This window comes from Schistocerca serialis, chromosome 1, assembly GCF_023864345.2.
Source record: "Schistocerca serialis cubense isolate TAMUIC-IGC-003099 chromosome 1, iqSchSeri2.2, whole genome shotgun sequence".
In the NCBI taxonomy this organism is placed as follows: Eukaryota; Metazoa; Arthropoda; class Insecta; order Orthoptera; family Acrididae; genus Schistocerca; species Schistocerca serialis.
In genome coordinates, this window is record NC_064638.1 from 93910948 (window position 1) to 93937541 (window position 26594).

Consider the following 26594-nt stretch of genomic DNA (forward strand, 5'->3'; position numbering starts at 1 on the left):
ACAGTTGCTATATGTAACTTGTAAACAACAAAACAGTAACCAAGGAACAGAATAAACATAAAAACAAAAGTTATAACTTCGAGGAGTAGGCAACAACATTATTCAGTTCTCCAAGCGGCGGATTCAAACTTGGCGGTTTACGCCATTCATTTGTTGTCGTGCAGTCACTGAATTCGCGACACATTACATATCTCGATAGTCGATATCTGTATTTATGGATGGCGCGAACGGAACTAACGTGTAAATACACAGCAGTCTACGTGAGTAGCGGTCGCAACAGTGTGAAAAATTCTCACCGCATTGTAGATAGCTTTCTGAAAAAAAAAAAAAAAGCCCTGCTGTAAATATTGGGAGTAGTGAAGCAGATATGTAATTAGAAGTGAATTTTTTATCTTGGACCCTACTGAATTTTTCAGTAAGGCGCGGACGTAAACATAGGCATTTCTACCAGTCTTTTTCCTACCACAATCAGATTTTATGCTTTCACGTGCAATAGCTTCGTCAGCCCACAACCAAATTGTTGCCTTTCAACCTAACCTGTACCTGGACCTCATGCGGCACTACAGATCATCCTGTTTCCACAACCAATGCTTCAGAGAGAGAGAGAGAGAGAGAGAGAGCCAAAGGTGATTAGCAAAAATTATATGTGTGTGTTAAAATTTGGCTGAAGAATTATCCGTTATTTTAGACATGTTTTCTATTGATGTACCTCCTTAGTGGTTTTGTTTTTAAATTGCTTTGCCAGTGGGGAGGATATTTAGCATGGCATCATTTCTGCTGCAGCTGTTATGTGATAACAACATTTTTATTTGTTTTGTTAATGCACTTTTCACATGTAATGTTTTGTAAATCCTCTGATGGAGAGCCTTCAGGGATGTGGAGCAACTGAAGTAATGAATTAGTAGCTAGAAGTATCCACTCCAGTAGATGCCAATAAATTATACAAACAATACATTGTGACTAATGCTAATCTGCTCACACCAGAAATTACAAGAATTACTGCACCTCTTCGTATACTACTGGACTGTTGTTTATACCAACTTCTACCAATCTTCAAGATTCTCCCAACTCATACGTCTTTAGTTTTGATGAAGTGTGTGCAAATATATGTAAGGGACCAGCATTAACTTTTATTTACCAAGTTCCAGGTCCATCTGTAACTTTGTGTAAGTATGAAAGACATTTTCACAAGGGTCACCCTTTGCAAAATTGGAAGTTCATAAAAAAAAAATCCAAAAGTTTTGCAAGCCATTGTTTCTTGAAATAGTGATGAAGTCCCTGCAACTTACCACCATGACAACTTGTGCATAATACAGAAATGAAGCTCAGTAAACCATGGCCAAAGCACAATTGCTCTTGCCATAAAACTTTGTCATGACAAGTTTTTCTCATATTTGTGACTAAAAGATGATGGAAACCTGAAAACTGCACTGTCTGTTTGCTAATCAGCAAGTTAATGAAACTTTCATATGAATGTCTTCACTATGTTATCAGAATTTAGATATAAAAAAATTACTGTACCAAACTGTGCCCATCATTGACAATGTATGGGATATCAACACCTCTGATTTTATAATTAACGCCACTGAATAAAATCATGTAACTCTTTCAGGAACACATATTTCAGTTCTGGTTTATTTCAGTTAAGGTGCAAAAATATGTCTTTAATTAGTAAGAAATAAACCAATTAATGCTATTAATCCTTGCATTGACCCACATTGGCTGTACCGCTATGTCAGGTAAATTACGATCTGAAATATTCTACCTACACAAGCTGAGTGTGAACCAGCTGCACCTACAGTCGCAAACAACTTTGCATGTAATTCACAAACTTTTGGAAATCAGACTCGAGGTCCATTTCTGTTTTGATAAACAACAAACATTTCTTTTGAAATTCTCACTTGCAAGTGGTTTTGTTTCTGAACTTTTTCTCTGCCTGCTTGAATGGAAAAATAGTGTGTCGCCTAAACAGATTTGACTAATTCTTGTTCTTGAATATATACCTTGCGTTGTCACCCACTTTGTTCCATGCTTACTGTTTTGATGCTTCTTTCACCATACTTTTTGAAAGGTGACCTGCTTCTATATGGACCAGCACTGAGGAATTGGGGCCAAAATGTGAATTATTCCATGCTGATTGGATGTACTCGACGTTTCATTACTTTCTTTGATCAATTGGTAGCAATCAGAATAACCAAGATGATGTTTGCTGTAGGTTACTCCAGTTCATTAGTATCAAGTCTGCCAAATATTGCAGTTTTCTTAATAATGAATCTTTCAGTTTACATAGCCCTTATTTATCTCTTGAACCAGTTAGCTGAAATTTCAGTGGTGAGTTTCCATCTGCTGGTAAGCTCATATTCTGAAATTCAGAAATATTGGTCTTGTGAGCTTCATCTGTTTGAAATGGAACCAACATCTGTGGCGTTTTCTTTGTGGAAGAGCTTTTCCTACTTGGTGGGCATAGTTTTTAGTTTGGTTTTATGTTGGTCATGGAGATGACATGGAAATTTATGTCGTCGCTCTTTGCAGCGGGCGAAGATATGTAATCTGCGGTCAAGTTCCTACAGTTACTTAGAGTGATTAAGCTCATATGTGTTTTTTGGGGTTTTTTGGGGCGGGGGGGGGGGGGGGCGACAGCCCAGATTTGTGATGGTGAATTTGGTTTGTGAGTGTTTTTTGTGATTTTATTTGTTTTGTATTGCAGTATGTATCGTATTGCCTATATTCACATTTGTGTGTGTGTGTGTGTGTGTGTGTGTGTGTGTGTGTATATAATTTTTTTTTTTTTTGGTGTCTATACTTGTAGACACCAACATCTCAGAATCTGTGGTTCTGATTTTGTTTGTCAGGAGAACTGGTATGCAGTACTGGTGTGTATTGTCACAAATCAAACTCTGGTTGTCTGTGTATATCGAAATTGGTGATCTTAGTTTTCATTAGTTGAAGGTTTTTCTTGTTGATGTTTGGTAATTGTGTTGGATTGTGATTGGAAGGTATCATGGATATTGGCTTAGGTCACATTTTTGATAGCAGTTACGTGAGTGAGTTTTGGTTTGTTGTACTGTGGACTTCGTTTTAGACAGATAGGGTAAGTGAAGGTTTGGATAACGGATTTGGTGTATTCAGTGTGATGGTTTTTGGTTCTGCAGGCATCTTTTCAGCTGAAATTTGCACTACCGGGTTCTCAGGTTGTGTATGGGATTCTGGTATTGAGGGCTTGGTAGGAGCTGTATAGGTCAAGTGAAATTTACAATACCAGTGGTTTTTAATTTTTGCCTCTTTTGGTTGTGTTGAATGTTAACAATTTTGTGTGCTTCATTTTTAGATTAATATTTGTTTTGGAATTGTGTCTTTATATTTATTGTTTTTCATTTAGTTTGTCCTTTCACAGCTGTCCTGCTAGTTTCATTCTGTTGCCGGAGGTAAACATTTTATGTGTTATTTATGTTTGCTTTTGTAACAAATGATGTCATGGTCACGATACTGCATATGCTTGAAGAGGGATGTCTATCATCTTGATGGTATCACAGGTTGATGAAACTGCAACTTTCAGTTTTGCACTCTGTAGGAGCTGTGCTTCATAATGAAAGTGGCAGGAGGAACAAGACTTTTGGTCAGGCGAATACAGGATCATAAATACAAAATCAAATAGGGGTAATGCAGGAGTAGCTTTAATAATGTATAGGAAAATAGGAGTGCGGGTAAGCTACTACAAACAGCATAGTGAACGCATTATTGTGGCCAAGATAGACACGAAGTCCACGCCTACTACAGCAGTACAAGTTTATATGCCAACTAGCTCTGCAGATGACGAAGAAATTGAAGAAATGTATGATGAAGTCAAAGAAATTATTCAGATAGTGAAGGGAGACGAAAATCTAATAGTGATGGGTGACTGGAATTCGGTAGTAGGAAAAGGAAGAGAAGGAAACATAGTAGGTGAATATGGATTGGGGCTAAGAAATGAAAAAGGTAGCCGCTTGGTAGAATTTTGCACAGAGCACAACTTAATCATAGCTAACACTTGGTTCAAGAATCATGAAAGAAGGTTGTATACATGGAAGAACCCTGGAGATACTGACAGGTTTCAGGTAGATTATTTAATGGTACGACAGAGATTTAGGAACCAGGTTTTAAATTGTAAGACATTTCCAGGGGCAGATGTGGACTCTGACCACAATCTATTGGTTATGAACTGTAGATTAAAACTAAAGAAACTGCAAAAACGTGGGAATTTAAAGAGATGGGACCTGGATAAACTGACTAAACCAGAGGTTATACAGAGTTTCAGGGAGAGCATAACGGAACAATTGACAGGAATGGGGGAAAGAAATACGTAGAAGAAGAATGGGTAGCTTTGAGGGATGAAGTAGTGAAGGCAGCTGAGGATCAAGTAGGTAAAAAGACAAGGGCTAGTAGAACTCCTTGGGTAACAGAAGAAATATTGAATTTAATTGATGAAAGGAGAAAATATAAAAATGCAGTAAATGAAGCAGGCAAAAAGGAATACAAATGTTTCAAAAATGAGATTGACAGGAAGTGCAAAATGGCTAAGCAGGGAAGGCTGGAGGACAAATGTAAGGTTGTAGAGGCTTATCTCACTAGAGGTAAGATAGATACTGCCTACAGGAAAATTAAAGAGACCTTTCGAGAAAAGAGAACCACTTGTATGAATATCAAGAGCTCAGATGGAAACCTAGTTCTAAGCAAAGAAGGGAAAGCAGAAAGGTGGAAGGAGTATATAGAGGGTCTGTACAAGGGCGATGTACTTGAGGACAATATTATGGAAATGGAAGAGGATGTAGATGAAAATGAAATGGGAGATACGATACTGCGTGAAGAGTTGGACAGAGCACTGAAAGGCCTGAGTTGAAACAAGGTCCCGGGAGTAGACAACATTCCATTAGAACTACTGACGGCCTTGGGAGAGCCAGTCCTGACAAAACTCTACCATCTGGTGAGCAAGATGTATGAGACAGGCGAAATACCCTCAGACTTCAAGAAGAATATAATAATTCCAATCCCAAAGAATGCAGGTGTTGACAGATGTGAAAATTACTGAACAATCACTTTAATAAGCCACAGCTGCAAAATACTAACGTGAATTCTTTACAGACTAATGGAAAAACTGGTAGATGCCGACCTCGGGGATGATCAGTTTGGATTCCGTAGAAATATTGGAACATGTGAGGCAATACTGACCCTACGACTTATCTTAGAAGCTAGATTAAGGAAAGGCAAACCTACGTTTCTAGCTTTTGTAGGCTTAGAGAAAGCGTTTGACAATGTTGACTGGAATATGCTCTTTCAAATTCTGAAGGTGGCAGGGGTAAAATACAGGGAGCGACAGGCTATTTACAATTTGTACAGAAACCAGATGGCAGTTATAAGAGCCGAGGGACATGAAAGGGAAGCAGTGGGTGGGAAGGGAGTGAGACAGGGTTGTAGCCTATCCCCGATGTTATTCAATCTTTATATTGAGCAAGCAGTGAAGGAAACAAAAGAAAAATTCGGAGTAGGTATTAAAATCCATGGAGAAGTAATAAAAACTTTGAGGTTTGCCGATGACATTGTAATTCTGTCAGAGACAGCAAAGGACCTGGAAGAGCAGTTGAACGGAATGGATAGTGTTTTGAAAGGAGGATGTAAGATGAACATCAACAGAAACAAAACGAGGATAATGGAATGTAGTCAAATTAAGTCGGGTGATGCTGAGGGAATTAGATTAGGAAATGAGACACTTAAAGTAGTAAAGGAGTTTTGCTGTTTGGGGAGCAAAATAACTGATGATGGTCGAAGTAGAGAGGATATAAAATGTAGACTGGCAATGGCAAGGAAAGCGTTTCTGAAGAAGAGAAATTTGTTAACATCGAATATAGATTTAAGTGTCAGGAAGTCATTTCTGAAAGTATTTGTATGGAGTGTGGCCATGTATGGAAGTGAAACATGGACGATAAATAGTTTGGACAAGAAGAGAATAGAAGCTTTTGAAATGTGGTGCTACAGAAGAATGCTGAAGATTAGTTGGGTAGATCACATAACTAATGAGGAGGTATTGAAGAGGATTGGGGAGAAGAGAAGTTTGTGGCACAACTTGAATCGGTTGGTAGGACATGTTCTGAGGCATCAAGGGATCACCAATTTAGTATTGGAGGGCAGCGTGGAAGGTAAAAATCGTAGAGGGAGACCAAGAGATGAATACACTAAGAAGATTCAAAAGGATGTAGGTTGCAGTAGGTACTGGGAGATGAAGCAGCTTGCACAGGATAGAGTAGCATGGAGAGCTGCATCAAACCAGTCTCAGGACTGAAGACCACAACAACAACATATGATATGTAAGTGTATATATGCAATGTAAATGGGAATTCTCTTGATGGAATTACTTCATATTTTTACACAGTACTCTAGTAAATATGTAGACTGACATACACAACATTTTTTTAAAATATATGTGGTACACAAACACATATATACTATACAGAAGAGAGACGCTGTTCACCAATTTCTCCAGAAGTTCTCGATCAATTTACTTCAAATTTTTACACAGTACTCTAATAACCTGTTCAGAGAGATGCAGACTACATATTTTTAGTATATAATGCATATGAATCTATACTACTATATAAAAACAAGTTGTCATTTAAATTTGTTACCAAAAATCTTGACTAGTTCTTGACCAATTTATTTCAGATTCTTACACGATACCCTAATAAATGTTCAGATGGACATAGGCCGCATATTTTTTTAAACACATGTTGTGTATAAATATAAATACAAATATCTAATACATAAAGGGGAAACATCGTTAGCAAAAATCTCAAGAAGTTCTTGAATGTTGTACTTTAAATTGTTACACCATACTCTGCTAACATTCAGATGGACATGGATTATGTGTTTTTTAAACAAAAGTGTACAGATTTTTTGGTAAAAAGAACTGTTAGAAAGAAAATGCTGTGCTGTGAAAATTGTGCAGTTTTCTATTCTTTCTAACAGTCAATTTAAAGTCAGATATCAGGGCATTTGAACCATTAGACAAATTGTTTCTTCCACATACATTATTTCTCAAAAATTGTATGTACAACAGTCTGCTGTTTTGTTGTATTTGTTGCAGTCAGTGTTGAGAAGAAAGAGGAATATTGTATTTATGGCTTGTCTGTTTATGATTCGAATATTACTATGGAATGTGAATCATGCAAAACTTTGCAGTTGTTCTCATTTACAAATAAAAACTGCGAGAAATACTGTCATTGAATCTACTGTCCTAACACATCCAGCAGCCAGAGAGGTCTCTCCTCCACCTCTTATATTAATGATCCCAACCAATTTACCCATTCGTTTTAAATGAATTCATTTCCCAATTGAGGATTTGTTTGCAACAACAATAAACAAGGCTCCAGGTCAGAGAGATGAAGAGGAGATGAACAGAACATTTGCTAGTTATTATATAAAGACAAGCCATTTTTTAATATAGTTAGCAAAAATCTCAGAAGTACTTGACTGATTTACTTCAGATTTTTACATGATACTCTAATGAACTTTTGAACAGACATAGGCTATATTTTTTAATATATATAATATAAAAATATATATACACTGAGGTGACAAAAGTCATGGGATAGTGATATGGACATATACAGATGCCGGTAATATCACATACACAAGATATAAGAAAGCCTTGCATTGGTGGAGCTGTCATTTATACTCGGGTGATTTGTATGAAAAGGTTTCCAATATGAAGAGAATTAACAGACTCTGAATGCAGTATGATATTTTGGAAATAGACGAATGGGTCATTACATATCAGAAATTGTTAGGGAAGTCACTATTGTGAGATCCACAGTGTCAAAAGTGTGCTGAGAATACCAAATTTCGGGTGTTAACTCTCACCACAGACAATGCAGTGCCCAGTGGCCTTCACTTAATGACTGAGAGCACTGGCTTTCATGTATAATTGTCAGTGTTGTCAGGCAAGCAACACTACTTGAAATAACTGCAGAAATCAATGTGGGACATATGATGACCATTAGGACAGTGCGGCGAAATTTGGTGTTAATGGGCTATTGTGTATTGGGGGTTTCAGATTGCTTAGGATACTTTATGTCATGTCGCCATGGCCACAGCCCTCCTCGCCTTACAAATGTCAAAGAACTCCACACAAATTTTGGGTAAAATTGCTTACTGTCATAAATTTATTCCAGGTGCAGCCACATTGGCTCATGCCCTCCACAAGTTGCTCCACAAGAACATTATTTTTGAGTGGGTGTTAGCCTGTGAGTGCGTGTTCAAGCTTTTGAAATCTAAATTACATTCAGCGCAATGTTTGGCCACTTTCCATTCAGGCCACCAATAGGTTTTGGCTATACACACTTCTCAGTATGGAATCGGGGCCGTTTCTCACATCGGTATGAGGGTGGTACCCAACACCCAATAGCTTATGTGTCAAAAATGCTCAACTTCGCTGAGCAGCGCTACTCCCAGGTTGAAAAGAAGGTGGTTACTATTATATAAGTCCTCAAAACATTTAATGTGTTCTTGTACGGGTCTAAGTTCCACCTCATTACTGACCACAAGCCCTAATTATCTCTGGGACTGATGACCCTGTGGTTTGGTCCCTTTATAACTCAAACCAACCAACCAACCCTAATTACTTCCATTGTTGGGCCTTGTTTCTGTCTCGCTAAACTATGAAATACATTTTCAACCTAAAGCGTGACGTGCTGATGTTCTGTCCTGGCTTCTAATGGGATTGGATCCTACTTTTGATCAGGATGAACTCATTTGTTTTCACTTTGGTGTTGAGGTGCAACTTACAGTGGAAGTGTTTCCTGTTATGGTTCCCTGGATCACATCAGCTATAATTGCTGTTCCAGTTTTGCTTCAGTTTGTTCACCTTGTTTGGCATGGTTGGGCAGATGGGCCTCCGTGCAAGGCTTCTGATCCTTTGCATAACTATTATGCCCTCTGTTACTGATTTATTTTATACAGGGCCGAGTTTACTATATTCACCACACTTTCTATGACTAGATTCAGTAGTGAACTTAAGATACGTTAATGGGAGTGCTTCTCAGTTAATAATGCAATAAGTGCATACTGTTGTAAGTGTCTGGTATTGGAATATTTTTGTGGCATCCATGGTGCTACAGTGCACAGTTCAGGAAGCTCTACATAGACCCATAAAGTTCTGCTGGGGAAACTACGAAGTTACGTTGTCAAAGGCATTTGTTTTGCATGTTCCAAGTCATATCTTAATAATAGACGAGAGTGTCACATTAACAAATGATATCACAGGAATGAAACTAAATACAGAGAGAGGAAACATAAATATGGTTTATCACAAGATTCAATGCTTAGCATACTACTGTTCTTGATCAACAGAAATGATTTTTACAGAACTCTTCAAAAACAGCCATGTTTTCTGATGACAACTGTTCTGACAGAAGGTCCCATTACATTCACAACAGGGTATAGCCAGGAGATTATTGGAACAGGCTTACAACTGATCGGCAACAAACATCTTGACCCTTAATACAAGGGTGAGTCAAATGAAAACCTTAAAAACTTTTTTAAATATTATTTACTGTGCAGAAATGGTACAAAGCTGTATCACTTTTCAACATAATCTCCCCCACACTCAATGCAAGTCCTCCAGTGCTTACATAGTGCATAAATTCCTTTAGAAAAAAATTCTTTTGGTAGTCCGTGCAACCACTCATGCACCGCGTGTCGTACCTCTTCATCAGAATTGAACTTCTTTCCTCCCATTGCGTCTTTGAGTGGTCCAAACATATGGAAATCACTTGGGGCAAGGTCTGGTGAGTATGGTGGAAGAGGAAGACACTCAAAATGGAGGTCTGTGATTGTTGCAACTGTTGTACAGGCAGTGTGGGGCTTTGCATTGTCATGTTGCAAAAGGACACCTGCTTGCAGCAATCCACGTCGCTTTGATTTGATTACAGGCCGCAGATGATTTTTTAGGACATCTGTGTATGATGCACTGGTGACAGTCATCCCTCTAGGCATGTAATGCTCCAAAATGATGCCTTTTTCGTCCCAAAAGAGAGTCAGCATAACCTTCCCTGCTGATGGTTCTGTTCAAAACTTCTTTGGTTTGGTTGATGAGGAATGGCGCCATTCCTTGCTCGCTCTCTTTGTTTCCGGTTGGTGGAAGTGAACCCAGGTTTCGTCCTTAGTAACGATTCTCGCAAGGAAGCTATCACCTTCTCGTTCAAAGAACCGAAGAAGTTCTTTACAAGCATCAACATGCCGTTCTCTCGTTTCAGGAGTCTGGCACCCATCTTGCAGACACTTTGTGAAACTGGAGCACATCATGCACAATGTGGTGTGCTGACCCATGACTAATCTGTAAACATGCTGCAATGTCATTCAGTGTCACTCGGCAGTTTTCCTTCACTATGGCTTCAACTGCTGCAATGTTCTGTGGAGTCACAACTCATTGTGCCTGACCTGGATGAGGAGCATCTTCCACTGAAGTCACACCATTTGTGAACTTCCTACTTCATTCATAGACTTGCTGCTATGACAAACATGCATCACCGTACTGACCCTTCATTCGTCGATGAATTTCAATAGGTTTCACACCTTCACTACGCAAAAACCGAATAACAGAACGCTGTTCTTCCCTGTTGCAAGTCGCAAGTGGGGCGGCCATCTTTATACTGATACTGCGACGGTACATGTGCATCTGCACTATGCTGCCACCTACAGGCCGTTCTGCATGCTGTTTGTAGCATGCTTACCAACTTACAGGATAACGGCGCGACATTTCGATTTGTTATTACAAATTTAAGGTTTTCATTTGACTCACCCTCCTACTACAAAAACTTATATTACGCAATTCCAAACACACACAAATAACATGCAGGCACTAGAAGTAGAGATCAACCGACACACAAAGTATGAGGTTCCACGTGTGTAGTTCCTTGGCATCCAGATGGATAATAAACTGAGGTTGAGTCGTCATGTAGAAAAGTTATACCAAAAAATCCTGTTCTGACTGCTTTGGACTCAGAAATCACTCTGTGTTTTGATTGCATACAACTTGATACTGTCATGTAGCATAATCTTCTGGAGCAACAACAAAAAAAAAAAAACAACATTTAGTCTACAAAATGGTGGTATCTTGCAGAGGTCTCTTCATCAATCCTGGTAGTCTTACAAGGGAAGACCTCAGATATAAGCAACCAATCTGACTAATATTCAGCAGGTCACTAATGTTCAACCTAAAATGAAAAACCCAAAGATATTGTAGCTTAACAAACCCCCCATTTTTGAGAAGACTGCCCCTAAAGTATACAATGCACAACTGACTCAGAACTGACAGGATCGATAGATAATTGGAAACAGAATATTTTTCATTATTATATATGGGTTCAGAAAATGCATGTTTTCCTTGAAATCAACAAAACAAACTGTGCAATCTTGAACATGACTTGACATTCAGCAACCTTATTTAAGTTTTAATGAAGAGTAAAAAAAGCCAACTGGTTGGACAAATTTTAGTGCATTGACTTGGTTTCAATATCAATTAGGATATGTTTGCGATTTGTACCCTTCACTTAAGAAAACTGTTACAATTTCCACTTATATATCTGTAAAACACAGATCAATGAAATAAAGTGAACAAGATATCTGGCTGAGAAGCAGAGAGCATGGGTTCGCTTCCCAAAAGCATTTTGCATACTTCCTTTTTCGTTTTTATTTTTCCCGTGTCAAAATTGGTAGGAACAGGAGAGTTAATAACTTAAGTAAGACAATAAGGAAAGTAAACTTCCCAAACAACTTGGGTTAGTAAAGAATTAAAATTTTAACCTCATTGTACTGAAATAATTCTGAGTCAGGCTGCTGTGAGTTCATCACAGAGGACCGCAGGTACCCAACTGCATGACATTTGTTTACTGCCAGGTGTGGCACAGAACATTATTTCAAGGCTTGAAAACTGCAATGTACTTCTGGAAACCCAGTAGGAATTGCCCAGATGTAGTGACTGATAGCATAATTCATGATCAACTAACAGCACTGATTTTTCAGGCAGTTTTATCGTATGCATGGTACGCATCAAAATTAATTCTAGGAAAAGAAATATTTTAAACTGTATCATACTGTAAGAGACAAACAACAGTATGGCCACAATGAACCAAAGTTTATTCTTCCTCCACATACAAGCGAACAATAGCTGTGAACACAGACACAAATGTAGAAACAATTCATATATTCATATAAGCAGTTGCTGACAGTAAGTATGAACACAGTATGAGAATATGTCCCAGCTGCACTGCACTTATAAAGAGGAGAGATCCGGTAGACGGCGTGGCGGATGTCTTGTGTGTACATGTCACATGGCCCACCGCATGCGGCCTCAAGTGGCCAGTCCGTCCAGATGCCTTTGGTGGAGTATTTGGAGTACAGACAGCTGCTTGGTGCCACGGTTTCTATCTAAGTATTATACATCAATGGCCTCTGCAGTGATGCCACAGGCAGAGGCAGAAGGAAATTCTGGGTTGGAACCAGTGAATAGGGGTGGAAGTGGCACAGTTGCAGACACCCCCGGGAGCTGCTCCCCCACAAAGTACCATAAGAGAGAACCAGCAACAAGGGCACTCAGTGTCAAGACCCATGACAAACTGTGCTGGCCGCTTGGTCGAGGGTGCTGGTGTTGAAGGATCCAAAAGCACCAGCCTAGCTGGCAGTAAAAATGCTGGTGGCAGTGAAGCATCGTGAGAAGGCTCAGCAGCAGACACCAGGGGGGGCTGGACCACAAAGGAGACATAGGAGGAGGCAACAACTACAAGGAGGGCAGGACCACCACCACCACAGCAGGGATGCCGTGGGAGGCTGGACAGGCAGAGAGAGGAGGTGGACCCACAGCCCTCGCTGTTCCACAGGGACGCAACTGGTCATGGTGGCACACCACCAGCCCATCACTGGCACACACCATACAGCGGCGGCTGACTCAGCAGCTGTGGACCATGGCCGTAATCCACTTGGTTGGCAGCTAAACTCCCAAGCCCAGTAACTAACCACCTTCCACATGGAGCAAGTTCGTATCTCACCATTGACTTCTAGTGTCAGCCGCTCGCAGCTGACGTCATCAAGTGTATGGGCCTGAAGATGATATTGTTACAACGTTGAAACTAGTTGCCAAAATAAAATCAACATCTTAAATACAGCTGGAGGAATTTCTTCATTTTTTATAGAGGGCTTATTGGTTTTCAGTAACCTAAAGGTTGTTGTAATATCTTTGGTAGTTGTTTTGACAAAATTGATTTCTTCTGATAGATTAGGCAATTGGGGTACACCAAAGGAGGAGGAACAGCAGCATCTAAATGGAGGACTACATTTCAACAAGCTATGACATAGGCTAGTCAAAAATAGAAACAATGATCTATCAAGTATAAAATTTGTTTCTTTTATTACATTTTATGACAACAAACTAGTGATTGCAGTCAGTGATGACCATCTTCAGGTCTGTGAAGAGAAAGGGGGAAACCAAGTAAAATCTATGTCTTACAATAAATTATGACATAATAAAAAAAGTATTACTTTAGTACATGTAGAATATGTGCACTTAAAATATGTCAAAGCATGCCTGTGTAAAATATATCGTAATGTGATAAAGTGAAAGTGGCATCGTTAAAAAATACAAACAAAATCAGCTAGATATCTTTCAACATAATTAAAAATACAGTGGGAAATGGGCAACAATGTCAGCAGAGTCATCATGTGAACCTCGGTTCATGAGAAAGTGTGGTACAGTTAGCACAAGAAATGTGTTTCTATTTCATAAAGTGTTGATACTGTTTACAATTTGACCAATATACAATTATACAAAATGCAGTTAAGTGAAAAAGTACAATTAGATAAAAAATTATTCTGGGCTTATAGGGTATATAAGCTTTTACAATAATAAAATGAAGTGTATTAAAACCATGAATGAAATGAAATTTTAAAATTATTACAAAGGGTATGGGCAAGTGACAATATGTAAAATTGAAATATTATAGCAGCAATTTTAGATAACCAGTTATAACATTCCCAAGTTCAAGCTTAAGGAGCAAATAAAATTAATAAAACAACTGGTGAGAAGAAACCATATGGGGTAAGTAACCTGCACCTTTGTTGGTGTGGTCACCAGAGTGTTGCATAGATGAATACTGATAAAAGGAGCACAACTGCCAACATTTCGATATGTCATGTCAAGAAAAGGACCCGAAACCGTTGTGCTAGCAAATTAAGATCATATAGCCAGTGACATACATCATACAGACAGGGAAAAGACAACCAAACAACAGGGTGATGCGAATAGCATAACAAGAATAAAGCATATATCTAATGTGCTGTATACTAGGTTACGACCAGGATAGGTATACATAATAGAGGCATAAGTTATTAATGTAGGATGTTATCAAAGAAGCATTGGGCACAAAATTGCATTATCCATTGAGTACTGTTCCTTACTCACTTTTTATTTTTATAAATTTGGAGCTCTGTGAACAAACTGAGAGCATTACCTTTCGGTGCTCTTTGGAGAACATGCGTACTATTGCTAATGCTTCCTTATTGTATGACGGGTCCCTGGGTCTCTGTTAAATGCATCCCCAAGGTAATTTTGTTATGTGGTGGTTATGTTCCTGTACAGCAGGCTTAAGAAACAAAATCTGAGTAGTTGCCAAACACATTCACCCAGAAAACAGAAACAATTAAGTCAGAGTAACAATTATTCCAATGCATTTTCATGGTAAAATGTCCCTTCAAATACAGACATGTTTTAGAAAATCTAATATTAGATGTGTTTTCCAAGTTAACAGCATACTAAAGTCACATTCCTACATAACACATTAAAACTTCATGTAAAATGTGGGTTGAGAAGCGCATATGACGAATTGTTAACTATGAGGTGTATCAGATTGACACTAATAATTGTGGTAACCAATATACCAGCCAAACTAGCTGATCTTTAATGCAATATTTAAGGAATTACATGCTCAGTCAATTTCCTCTGGATCCTGTTCTGTTTGGGAATCCCTGAGAATAAGTTATTTGATTGTTTAGCCAGTGAGATCACCAAACGGCTGACATTGGTAATAGAGATACAACACTGATATGTCAGCATGAATGAGACTTGTAATTGATCACAATTGTAACTATGAATGGTGGTTTACTGCTACCTCCAATAAATTCCATGTCATCAAGTAGACCGTTATCTAATATTCCTGCTGCTCTCCTGGAAGGAGTCCACTGTCTTATGTTGGTTTCATGTTGGTCATACCTATCTGATTAACAGTTTTATCCTGTGCAGTGAGGCACCCAAGCCCCACTACCACCCCATGTGGCTGCTGTGATGGAGATTTTCATGGAGTACTCCCTCCTACAGGCTCAGACACCTTATTCTCAACATCAACTACTGATGAAATGGCAGCCATTCAGGTTTTTCATTTTACAAGAAAATCTATGTCTACATTCATACTCTGCGAACCACCATGAAGTGAATGGCAGAAGGTACGCTCTATTGTACCAGTTATTAGAGTTCCTTCCCATTCCATTCACATATGAAGTGTGGGAAGAATGATTGTTTGTACGCATCTGTTTGTGTTGTAATGATTTTAATTTTATCCTCGCGACCCCTATGTGGATGATACACAGGAAGTTGTAGTATACTTGTAGCATCATCATTTAAAGCCAGTTCTTGAAACTTTGTCAGACTTTCTTGGAACAGTTTACATCTGTCTTCAAAAGTCCAGCAGTTCAGTTTCTTCAGCAGTTCTGTAACACTGTCCTATGGATCAAATAACAATATGGGTCCCACATATTTGAGCAGTATTCTAGAATGAATCGCACAAGTGATTAGTAAACAATCTCTATTGTATACTCATTGCACTTCCCCAGTATTCTATCAATAAACCGAAGTCTACCATCTGCTTTAGCCACAACTGAGCCTATATGACCATTCCATTTCATATCCCTACAAAGTGTTATACTCAGATATATGTATGAGTTGGCTGATTCCAACTGTGACTCATTGATATTATAGTCATAGGATACTTTTTTTTTTTCATTTTGTAAAGAGCACAGTTGTGCATCACTTTGAAATCTTATCAAGACCTGATTGAATAATGAGGCAGCATCTTTTAGATAGTAGTTCATTATTGACAATTGCAACATCTGCAAACAGTCTGAGGTTAATATTAATATTGTGTTCAAGGTCATTAATATACAACATGAACATCAAGGGTCCCAGTGCACTTTGCCTTCAGGGGCTCAGCATTCGTTTGCTGAGTACGGGCATGGCGACCCCATGGTTCCTGAGCTAGGGACTGGTAAGCACTGCTAGTCTCCTGTTACCATAAGCTCTGGGCATGCTTTAACAACCACCATATGGCACGGCAGTGGAATGGGGATCTTGGCTTGACCACCCAGATCACGACAATGGTAAAAACCTCTACAAAAAAACCTCTCAGTTTCAAGATGTTTTGTGCGCTGATGAGATGCTTGGCTGTTGAGGTGGAACAGTCATTAGCGGGCAACCTCTGGAGAACCTGCCGCACCTCAGTTGTACAAGGCTTACTCAGGCACGTGAGACTCTGTCTGGGTGGACCCTTGTTTCCCTAGCTGCTCATGGGACCGAGATGGAACCCTAGAAATCATCTTCTTCTCTTTCCAGTGGGAAAGGTGTACCGCATGGGTGTATTCACACCCAATCTTCCAAACAAATGAGGGAGGCTAGCCCTCCTGGCAGATTGCATCAGTTGAATTATAATAACAGGGCTCAAGGAGTCATAAATCAAAATGTGTTTTTGGTCATTAAGAGGAAGGAGGGGACATTTGAAAAAGTGTCCCTCTTCTATATCCATAAAGGCTTGGAAGGACTTGCTGGAAGCCTGAAGTCTATTAAGCGGCTGCAGAATGGTTCCCTACTGTTCGAGACTAACAAGGCAAAGCAGGTGCAACTACTTATGAAGACCGAAAAATTTGGGCCAACTGTTGAACTGCATAAATCCCTTAACTCTAGCAAGGGTGTGGTCACATGCCGTGACATTATGGGTATTGACGTAGCCAAACTTATATAGGAATGGGCACCACAGGGGTAGTGGACATAGAGGAAAGGATGTGTAGAAATAATGGAGAAATTGGGAAGACTACCACCTTCATGGTGACCTTTTTTTCTCCATTGTTGCCTGACCACGTCACAGAAGGTTCCCTCCGATTTAGGGTTAGGCCTTATGTACCTAACCCTATGTGGTGCTACAAATGCCAGCGTTTCGGTCACACAGTGCTGAGTTATGGGGGGGTGACGTGACCCTTGGGAAATGTGGAAAGGCAGCCCATGAAGCTGGGATTGACTGTCCATCTCCAGCAGTCTGCATTAACACTCTGAGAGCCACCCAGTGGGGAGCCGAGACTGTCCTGTTTTTGCAGAGGAACGAAAAATTCAGGAACTAAAAGTTACCGAGTGGATTCCCTATGCTGAAGCCAAAAAGGAATATAAGGCTATGAAACCTCCTGTCTTTACCACTTCTTATGTTTCCATGGCGCAGAAACTGTTCCTGAGGCTGATGCCTCAATGCAGACGTCCAGTGAACAACCATCCACCACCAGTACCTGTACTTGCATGTGTACATGCCAAGACAAAATGAGTAAGAATAAAGCAATCCAAGCAGCTGCCACATAAAAGACAGCAACAGTTCTGTAGTGACTGTCAAAAAGGCATATGACAAGCCGTGCCTCTCAATGCCTCCTTTCCCTCATCCTTGAAGGGACAGTGTGAAGTGAAAGGTTCATGACGTTTGGGTCAAAAGCTGTCACGAGTGGCATCAGATGGCATTCTTTCACAACTGACTGATGATTAGGAAATCACAGAGTTAGATGCCTTGGATCCAGCAGCTCCTCCACGCCTCCTCACTGTACAAGTGCTTCACCTCCAGCCCAAAGATAGGGGTAAATTAAAACTACATCGATGAAATGGCTCACATGCTACAGCAGAACTTCTGCACAACAACGGGGTTGTTCTCTGCCACTGATCTCTCACTTTCCTCTCCAGCTCTTGCTCACACTGCTCAATGGAATGTGGTGTATGCTTGAACGGAAGTGATCACTTCCTGATCTGGATTCACCTGCCAGATGAGGTGGAACCCGAAAGGAAACCTCCACGATGGGTGCTTGGTAGAGCTGACTGGACACTTTGTAGCCAGTTGGCCCAGTTCAAACATTGTGTGAATGTTGAGGCTTGGGTGTACCACATTACCAAAGTGATCCACCACACAGCTGCAGCATCCATTCTACAGTCCACAGGACAACAGAAGAGGCAACCTGTCCCTTAATTGAGTGCCGAATGCTACTCTGCAGTTAGGACCAGGCATGCGTCTTTGCGTAGGTTCAAGTGTCGGCCAACTGCAGAGAATCTTGCAGCCTTTTGGGTGGTGTGGCCAAAGTGTTGCTGAATTATTCGAGAGAGCAAGAAGAGATTGTAGCAACAGTTCCTGAAAACCATTAATCATTCCACCAAAAGTTCCATTGTGTGGGAGACCATCAGGAGAATTTCTGGGAGAAGAGGCAGGCGCCCCATGGCTGCTGTAATGGGAACGGCACTCTCCAAAACAATCCGCGAGACATTGCCCAGACTGTGGCGGCATATTTTGCCACAGTTACTGCAACAGCCAAGCAGGATCTAGGTTTCCAGTGCCATAGAGCAGTTGATGAGAGGTGTAGTTTGGACTTCCGGTCCCCCTCTGATGAAGATTATAACTGCCCATTTCCCATGGGGAGCTGGAATCTGCATTGTCGGTGGCTCGTGACACATTCTCTGGTCATGACAGGATCCATTACAGTACGCTGTGGCACCTTACAAGGCAATACAAAGATATCCTCCTTGCACTTTTTAATGTCATTTGTGTGTCAGGTCACTTTCCTGACTCGTGGCATGAGGCAATTTTAATTTCTCCTTTAAAACCTGGGAGAAACCGTATATGCCCAAATAGTGACTGTGGTGTTGCTCTCACTAGGTGCAGGGGGAAGACCTTTGGGCAGATGATCAACCACCACATGTCTGGATCTTAGAATCAAGGCAACTCCTTATTTGATTTCAGTGTGTGTTCAGGAGGTATTGCTCCACCTTTTACAACCTTGCTGTCCTGGAGGCAGCTATACAACAGGCTTTCCTATGCTGGCATCACCGTCTAGGTATATTTTTTAACACTGAGAAGGCTTATGATACTACTTGGAGGCACCTTATCCTGGAGAAACTTCACCAATGGGGTTTTTGTGGTTGTCTTCTCGTTTTTATTCAGTCCCTTCTCTCACCACGATATTTTGGACAGCAAGTCGGTAATGTCCTATCTGATTGCTTTGAGCAGGAGAACGGTGTCCCTCAAGGCAGACTTTTAAGTATGAATGTCTTTGCCGTAGCTATTAATAGCATTCCATCCATCATGAACAGTCCTGTCCAGTGTTCTTTGTTCATGGATGACTTCTCAGTGTTTTGCTCTCCTTCAAGCCATGCAATGACAACTAGTGAGTTGCAGCTAACTCTTCAATGTTTGGATGAATGGGCGCAGAAGAGTGGTTTTAAGTTTTCCACCAAGAAATCTGTGTGTGTTCTTTTTAAGCATTCTTATTCCATTTTAAACTTTCCTGAGTTGTGGATGAGGGACACTGTCCTTATTGTTGAACATGCAGTGAGGTTTCTGGGCCTCATATTTGACACTAAGCTTCTGTGGTTACCACGTCTTAAGGACCTTTTTTTTAAACGGTCACTTAAGACTTTAAGTATTTTAAAATGTCTTAGCCAAAGTACATGGGGAGCAGACAGTACTTGTCTGCCCTGGTTTTACTGGGTATTTGGGCGATCTTGGCTCGATTATGGGTGCACGGTGTATGGGTCTGTGAGACCTTCTTATTTAAAGAGGTTGGACGTCGTGCACCATAAAGGGATTTTGTTAGCTACTGTAGCATTCAGAACAAGCCCCATACCAAGCCTCTATGCAGAGGCTCGTGAGCCACCCCTTCATGCCAGGCGACAGCTACTTACGGTGCACCAGGCAAACACAACATTGTCCACACCATACACACTCGCCTGCCATACCGTTGCTCAGCCTCCACTGGAAAGGCTTTTTTGTAACTGGCAATAGGCAATGAGACCCTATGGGATCAGTGCACAGGATTGCCTTCTAGGGATGGATATGGCTGGTCTTCATGTTTCACATCTCGGTGGGAGCAGATTTCCATCGTGGCTTCTCCAGAGGCCCAGACTTATTTTAGACTTGACGAATTTTCAGAAACATCGTATGTCAAATTGGACATTTCAGTCTCTCTTTTTTAACATTTTAGATACGCATCACGGTCTCACAGTAGTGCACACTATGGCTCCAAACAAGTTAATTCCCTTGGCTGCTCTGTCGTGTTTCCTGACCATGTCACCAGGATTCGCCTTCCTGACAAGTATACCGTTTCCTCAATGGAGCTCCATGCGATCTTGAACACACTTCAGCAGATGCATCGTATTAGGGGCAAACAGTTTCTCATTTGCTCCAATTCCCCTCCCAGAGATCCGAATGGGGGACTATTTTACCTCTGGAATATTTTACCCAAGAGGACACACCACACAATAAAGCTGCATGCCCCAGGGAAAAATTATGGCCCCTTGCTTTCAGCGGTTCATAGTACCAGCACAGCAAGGCCGTTTTGGTTATTGTTACAAGGCCAGATCACTAATCATCCAGACTGTTGCCCATGCAACTACTGAAAAGGCTGCTGCTCCTCTTCAGGAACCACATGTTTGCCTGGCCTCTCAACAGAGACCCCTCTATCATGGCTGTACCTACAGTACGGCCATATGTATTGCTGAGGCACGCAAGCCTCCCCACAAATGGCAAGGTTCATGGGAAAGAATCATAATTAATTGATCATAATTTGAAGAAAGAAATATTGTCTACAGTTATAACGCTAGAAGAAAAAAAATACCTTCATTACTCAACATTAACACTTTCGCTGCAGCATCGGTGCAGACACGCAACTCTCCAGTGCGGCCCGGCAACGTGCGAGTGCGGGCCGGTAACGCTCCGAAATGGCAGGTACCGCTCGTAACTGACGCTCCTAAGCACACCTGAGCTACGGGATGACGTCAAAACCTTGTAAGATCTGTAGGATCGTGTTCTATACCGAATTAATGATGATACCTTAGATGCATTACTTCAAATAAGCTGCGACTGTATTGTGGTCATGTTTTGAAGTCTGTTTGTTGTCTAACACCCATAGGGGTCACACAGGCGTCATTCAAATGTTCATTAGCTGCCATTACGAACAATATAAGTTCGATAACTGACCACACAAAACAGAAGTTTACACGCTGTGATGCTAGCTTAGACACTGCAACTAGACTGAGTAATCCGATAATGAGCGCGGGCGCTTATAAGCGTCAGCTGCACTGGCTCATGGCTTGTTGTGATGCTTATAAGCATCAGCCACAGCGAAAGTGTTAAGCCAGTTACTGATTCAGTAAGGTGTTCAGTATTACCCACGAAAGCCTTATCACATACACAATAGTATAAAATATCTGACAAACAGCAAAATGGATTATGAATGTAAAATGAATTGCTTGTGTTGAACAAATTCTGCCAACTCTATAGACACACTTAAATTGACAACCTGTTGCACAGCAGAGAAACAGATTTATTTTTATTGTTATATTCATCTCACTGAGTGGTGACAGTGTAATTTGAAGCCATTGTGGGGTCATTCTACAGATAGACAGTATTGTGCAGCCACCCACACAAATTGTGTATATTTAAACTTATTTGTTCCATATCTTTTGACAGAAATTGGCAAATGATCTGTGGAAAATGGAATTAACCAAGACTTATGGTTCTGTATGTAAGTCTTTTTCCACTCTTTATTGAGTTTCATATTTTTACAAAACCATGTAAGTACACAATGAAATTTCAATTCTGCTGCTGTGTGTGCCTTAAAATAACACTCCTGATAGGTTAAAACTGTTTGATGGACAAGAATTCAAATTCTAATCTGTGCCTGTTGCAGAAGACAAAAACCTTAGTTGTGTGGACATTGCTTCAAATGGAAGAAAGAAAATTATGGGTTTTGTTCTGGTGTGTTACACCGTTTTAATCTGCATCATGTTTCATATGATTATCCGACCTCCACTATCGGGTGGAGAAATGTAGGGTCCCCCTGAATAGGTCAGGCGTGCACTACATGCCAGAAGCGGCTACAAGGTTAGCGGAGTACGTGTGGAGTGCACATGTGGGTTTTTTAGGTTAGAGAATTCCCTCCCTAGGCCCAACAAGACGCCTCCTGAGACGCGGCAAGGTAGGAGTAGGCAAAATGCAACAGGGAATAACAATATTAATGTGCTAATAGCAAACTGCAGGAGCGTCTATAGAAAGGTCCCAGAACTGCTCTCATTAATAAACGGTCACAATGCCCATATAGTACTAGGGACAGAAAGTTGGCTGAAACCAGACGTAAACAGTAATGAAATCCTAAACTCAGATTGGAATGTATACCGCACAGACAGGCTGGACAGTGAAGGGGGAGGTGTGTTTATAGCGATAAGAAGTGCAATAGTATCGAAGGAAATTGACGGAGATCCGAAATGTGAAATAATTTGGGTGAAGGTCACGGTTAAAGCAGGCTCAGACACGGTAATTGGATGTCTCTATAGGCCCCCTCGCTCAGCAGCTGTTGTGGCTGAGCACCTGAAGGATAATTTGGAAAATATTTCGAGTAGATTTCCCCACCATGTTATAGTTCTGGGTGGAGATTTTAACTTGCCGGATATAGACTGGGTGACTCAAACGTTCATAACGGGTGGCAGGGACAAAGAATCCAGTGAAATTTTTTTAAGCGCTTTATCTGAAAAACTACCTTGAGCAGTCAAACAGAGAACCAACTCGTGGCGATAACATATTAGACCTTCTGGTGACAAACAGACCCGAACTATTTGAAATAGTTAATGCAGAACAGGGAATCAGTGATCATAAAGCGGTTACTGCATCGATGATTTCAGCCATAAATAGAAATATTAAAAAAGGTAGGAAGATTTTTCTGTTTAGCAAAAGTGACAAAAAGCAGATTACAGAGTACCTGACGGCTCAACACAAAAGTTTTGTCTCAGGTACAGATAGTGTTGAGGATCAGTGGACAAAGTTCAAAACCATTGTACAATATGCGTTAGATGAGTATGTGCCAAGCAAGATCGTAAGAGATGGAAAAGAGCCACTGTGGTACAACAACCGAGTTAGAAAACTTCTGCGGAAGCAAAGGGAACTTCACAGCAAACATAAACATAGCCAAAGCCTTGCAGACAAACAAAAATTACGTGAAGCGAAATTTAGTGTGAGGAGGGCTATGCGAGAGGCATTCAATGAATTCGAAAGTAAAATTCTATGTACTGACTTGGCAGAAAATCCTAGCAAATTTTTGTCTTATGTCAAAGCGGTAGGTGGATCAAAACAAAATGTCCAGACACTCTGTGACCAAAATGGTACTGAAACAGAGGATGACAGATAAAGGCCGAAATACTAAATGTCTTTTTCCAAAGCTGTTTCACAGAGGATGGCTGCACTGTAGTTCCTTCTCTAGATTGTCGCACAGATGACAGAATGGTAGATATCGAAATAGACGACAGAGGGATAGAGAAACAATTAAAATTGCTCAAAAGAGGAAAGGCCGCTGGACCTGATGGGATACCAGTTCGATTTTACACAGAGTACGCAAAGGAACTTGCCCCCTTCTTGCAGCAGTGTACCGTAGGTCTCTAGAAGAGCGTAGCGTTCCAAAGGATTGGAAAAGGGCACAGACCATCCCCGTCTTCTAGAAGGTACATCGAACAGATGTGCAGAACTATAGACCCATATCTCTAATGTCGATCAGTTGTAGAATTTTGGTACACGTATTATGTTTGAGTATAATGACTTTTCTGGAGACTAGAAATCTACTCTGTAGGAATCAGCATCGATTTCGAAAAAGACAGTCGTGTGAAACCCAGCTCGCGCTATTTGTCCACAAGACTCAGAGGGCCATAGACACGGGTTCACAGGTAGATGCCGTGTTTCTTGACTTCCGCAAAGCATTTGATACAGTTCCCCACAGTCGTTTAATGAACAAAGTAAGAGCATATGGACTATCAGACCAATTGTGTGATTGGATTGAAGAGTTCCTAGATAACAGAATGCAGCATCTCATTCTCAGTGGAGAGAAGTCTTCCGAAGTAAGAGTGATTTCAGGTGTGCCGCAGGGGAGTGTCATAGGACCGTTGCTATTCACAGTATACATAAATGATCTTGTGGATGACATCGGAAGTTCACTGAGGCTTTTTGCAGATGATGCTGTGGTGTATCGAGAGGTTGTAACAATGGAAAATTGTACTGAAATGCAGGAGGATCTGCAGCGAATTGACGCATGTGCAGGGAATGGCAATTGAATCTCAATGTAGACAAGTGTAATGTGCTGCGAATACATAGAAAGATAGATCCCTTATCATTTAGCTACAAAATAGCAGGTCAGCAACTGGAAGCAGTTAATTCCATAAATTATCTGGGAGTACGCATTAGGAGTGATTTAAAATGGAATGATCATATAAAGTTGATCATTGGTAAAGAAGATGCCAGACTGAGGTTCATTGGAAGAATCCTAAGGAAATGCAATCCGAAAACAAAGGAAGTAGGTTACATTACGCTTGTTCGCCCACTGCTTGAATACTGCTCAGCAGTGTGGGATCTGTACCAGATAGGGTTGACAGAAGAGAGAGAGAAGATCCAACAGAGAGCAGCGTGCTTCGTTACAGGATCATTTAGTAATCGCGAAAGCGTTATGGAGATGATAGATAAACTCCAGTGGAAGACTCTGCAGGAGGGACGCTCAGTAGCTCAGTACGGGCTTTTGTTAAAGTTTCGAGAACATACCTTCACCGAAGAGTCAAGCAGTATATTACTCCCTCCTACGTATATATCGCGAAGAGAACATGAAGATAAAATCAGACAGATTAGAGCCCACACAGAAGCATACCGACAATCCTCCTTTCTACGAACAATATGAGACTGGAATAGAAGGGAGAACCGGTAGAGGTACTCAAGGTACCCTCCGCCACACACCGTTGGGTGGCTTGCGGAGTATGGATGTAGATGTAGATGTAGATAGTTCTAGGTTCACTAATAGAACCTGCAACCAATTGTTGATATCTGTGACAGCACAAATCAGTCAAAATGGCTTCCATCGTTCAGTGGAACATTAATGGGTTAAGGACCCAAGTGAAGGATCTGAAGCTCCTAGCACAGGAACGCCCAATATGTATCTGTTTGCTGCAAATACATTTTAAAGCATTTTATGCTCCTGTCCTACAGGGCTATACAGTCTATCACAAGGATAAACTGACTTGGGAGAGAGCCAATGGAGGTGTTGCTGTGTTTGTAAATCATGCACACCACTCCTGTGCTCTCTCCCTAGTTACTGACCTGCAAGCAGTTGCAGTTGAAATTCACACACATCAGAGGATCACAGTTTGCTTGCTGTATTTACCTCCTTCTGACGCAGTAGACTCTGAAGCTCTCACAGAGCTTCTAGAACAACCACCCTGCCTATTTCTCCTCTTGGGAGTCTTCAATGATCACCATGTCTTGTGGGGCTTGACCTCCACTTACCCTCGGAATCGGGCTACGGAGGGCTTCAGGACATCTCAAGAGCTGTGCATCCTAAACACTGGTACTTCCACTCAGTCCTGTGCTGCAACTGGCTCATTCTCGGCTAGTGACCTCTCTCTCTCTCTCTCTCTCTCTCTCTCTCTCTCTCTCTCTCTCTCTCTGCTCTCCAGCCCTTGCAGACTCCATTCAGTGGGAAGTTGTTGATGATTTTCATTCCAGTGACCACTTCCCACTATACTCCATTCACCGAAACAAGAGTCGTTCTGTAAACATGGCAAGGCGTGTGACCACAGCGCTGCCGTCGAGGGGTGTACAAGGCAGGGGCGTCAGAAATTAAAAAATGAAAGTCGTGTTTTTTATAATTTGGCACCTGAACATGATAAAGTGATCCGAGAACTACCTTCCGACACCTTTTTTTACATTACATTAAAATTTATTGTCACTGAAAAAGAGAAATATTTAAGTTTTCAGGAAAAGTTGTTTTTTCGTGTTACTCTGTATTTATCACGCCGTATCTCCTACACTGTGTGTTGCACAGCAAAATAATTTTATAATTGCCTTCAGTACTATAGTTGATGATGTCTGCAAATTTTCTGACCAATAGAGGCAGTAATAGTGAAGTAATAAATTAAAATCTCACGTCTGATGCAGAACTTTTACCAAATCATCGTCCGAAATATAGTAAGCGACAAACTTTTCCCCTTTAAATTTTTTTGTGGGGGTGTAAAGAAAAGTTTCATAAAGGTTTCAATTTAATTTTCTAGTTTGTTCGAATGCGATGGGTGCAACCGTTTGTCCTTTATGAGCAATGCATTGTGCGGTTCGCAGGTGCGGCGCTCAGTCAGTGTGACCGTCTCAGTTGCAAGTGTGAGCTTGTTAGTGGATGTTGTACAGCGGCGGTTTCAGGATATCTTAAGTTCATCT

At 40.9% G+C, this 26594-nt stretch overlaps 1 protein-coding gene across 2 annotated transcripts in view; it reads left to right on the top strand.

Moving 5' to 3' along the window:
* The first annotated feature begins 206 nt into the window (after positions 1 to 206).
* The window catches only part of LOC126462588 (uncharacterized), a 41070-nt gene continuing 14682 nt past the window's right edge, over positions 207 to 26594 (top strand). The window contains exon 1 of one of the 2 annotated variants that reach the window (XM_050096085.1): positions 207 to 260. The gene's annotated coding sequence lies outside the window, so the exon portion shown is untranslated. Of the gene's footprint in view, positions 627 to 26594 lie in introns of both variants that reach the window. The other variant, XM_050096084.1, reaches the window with a different exon arrangement.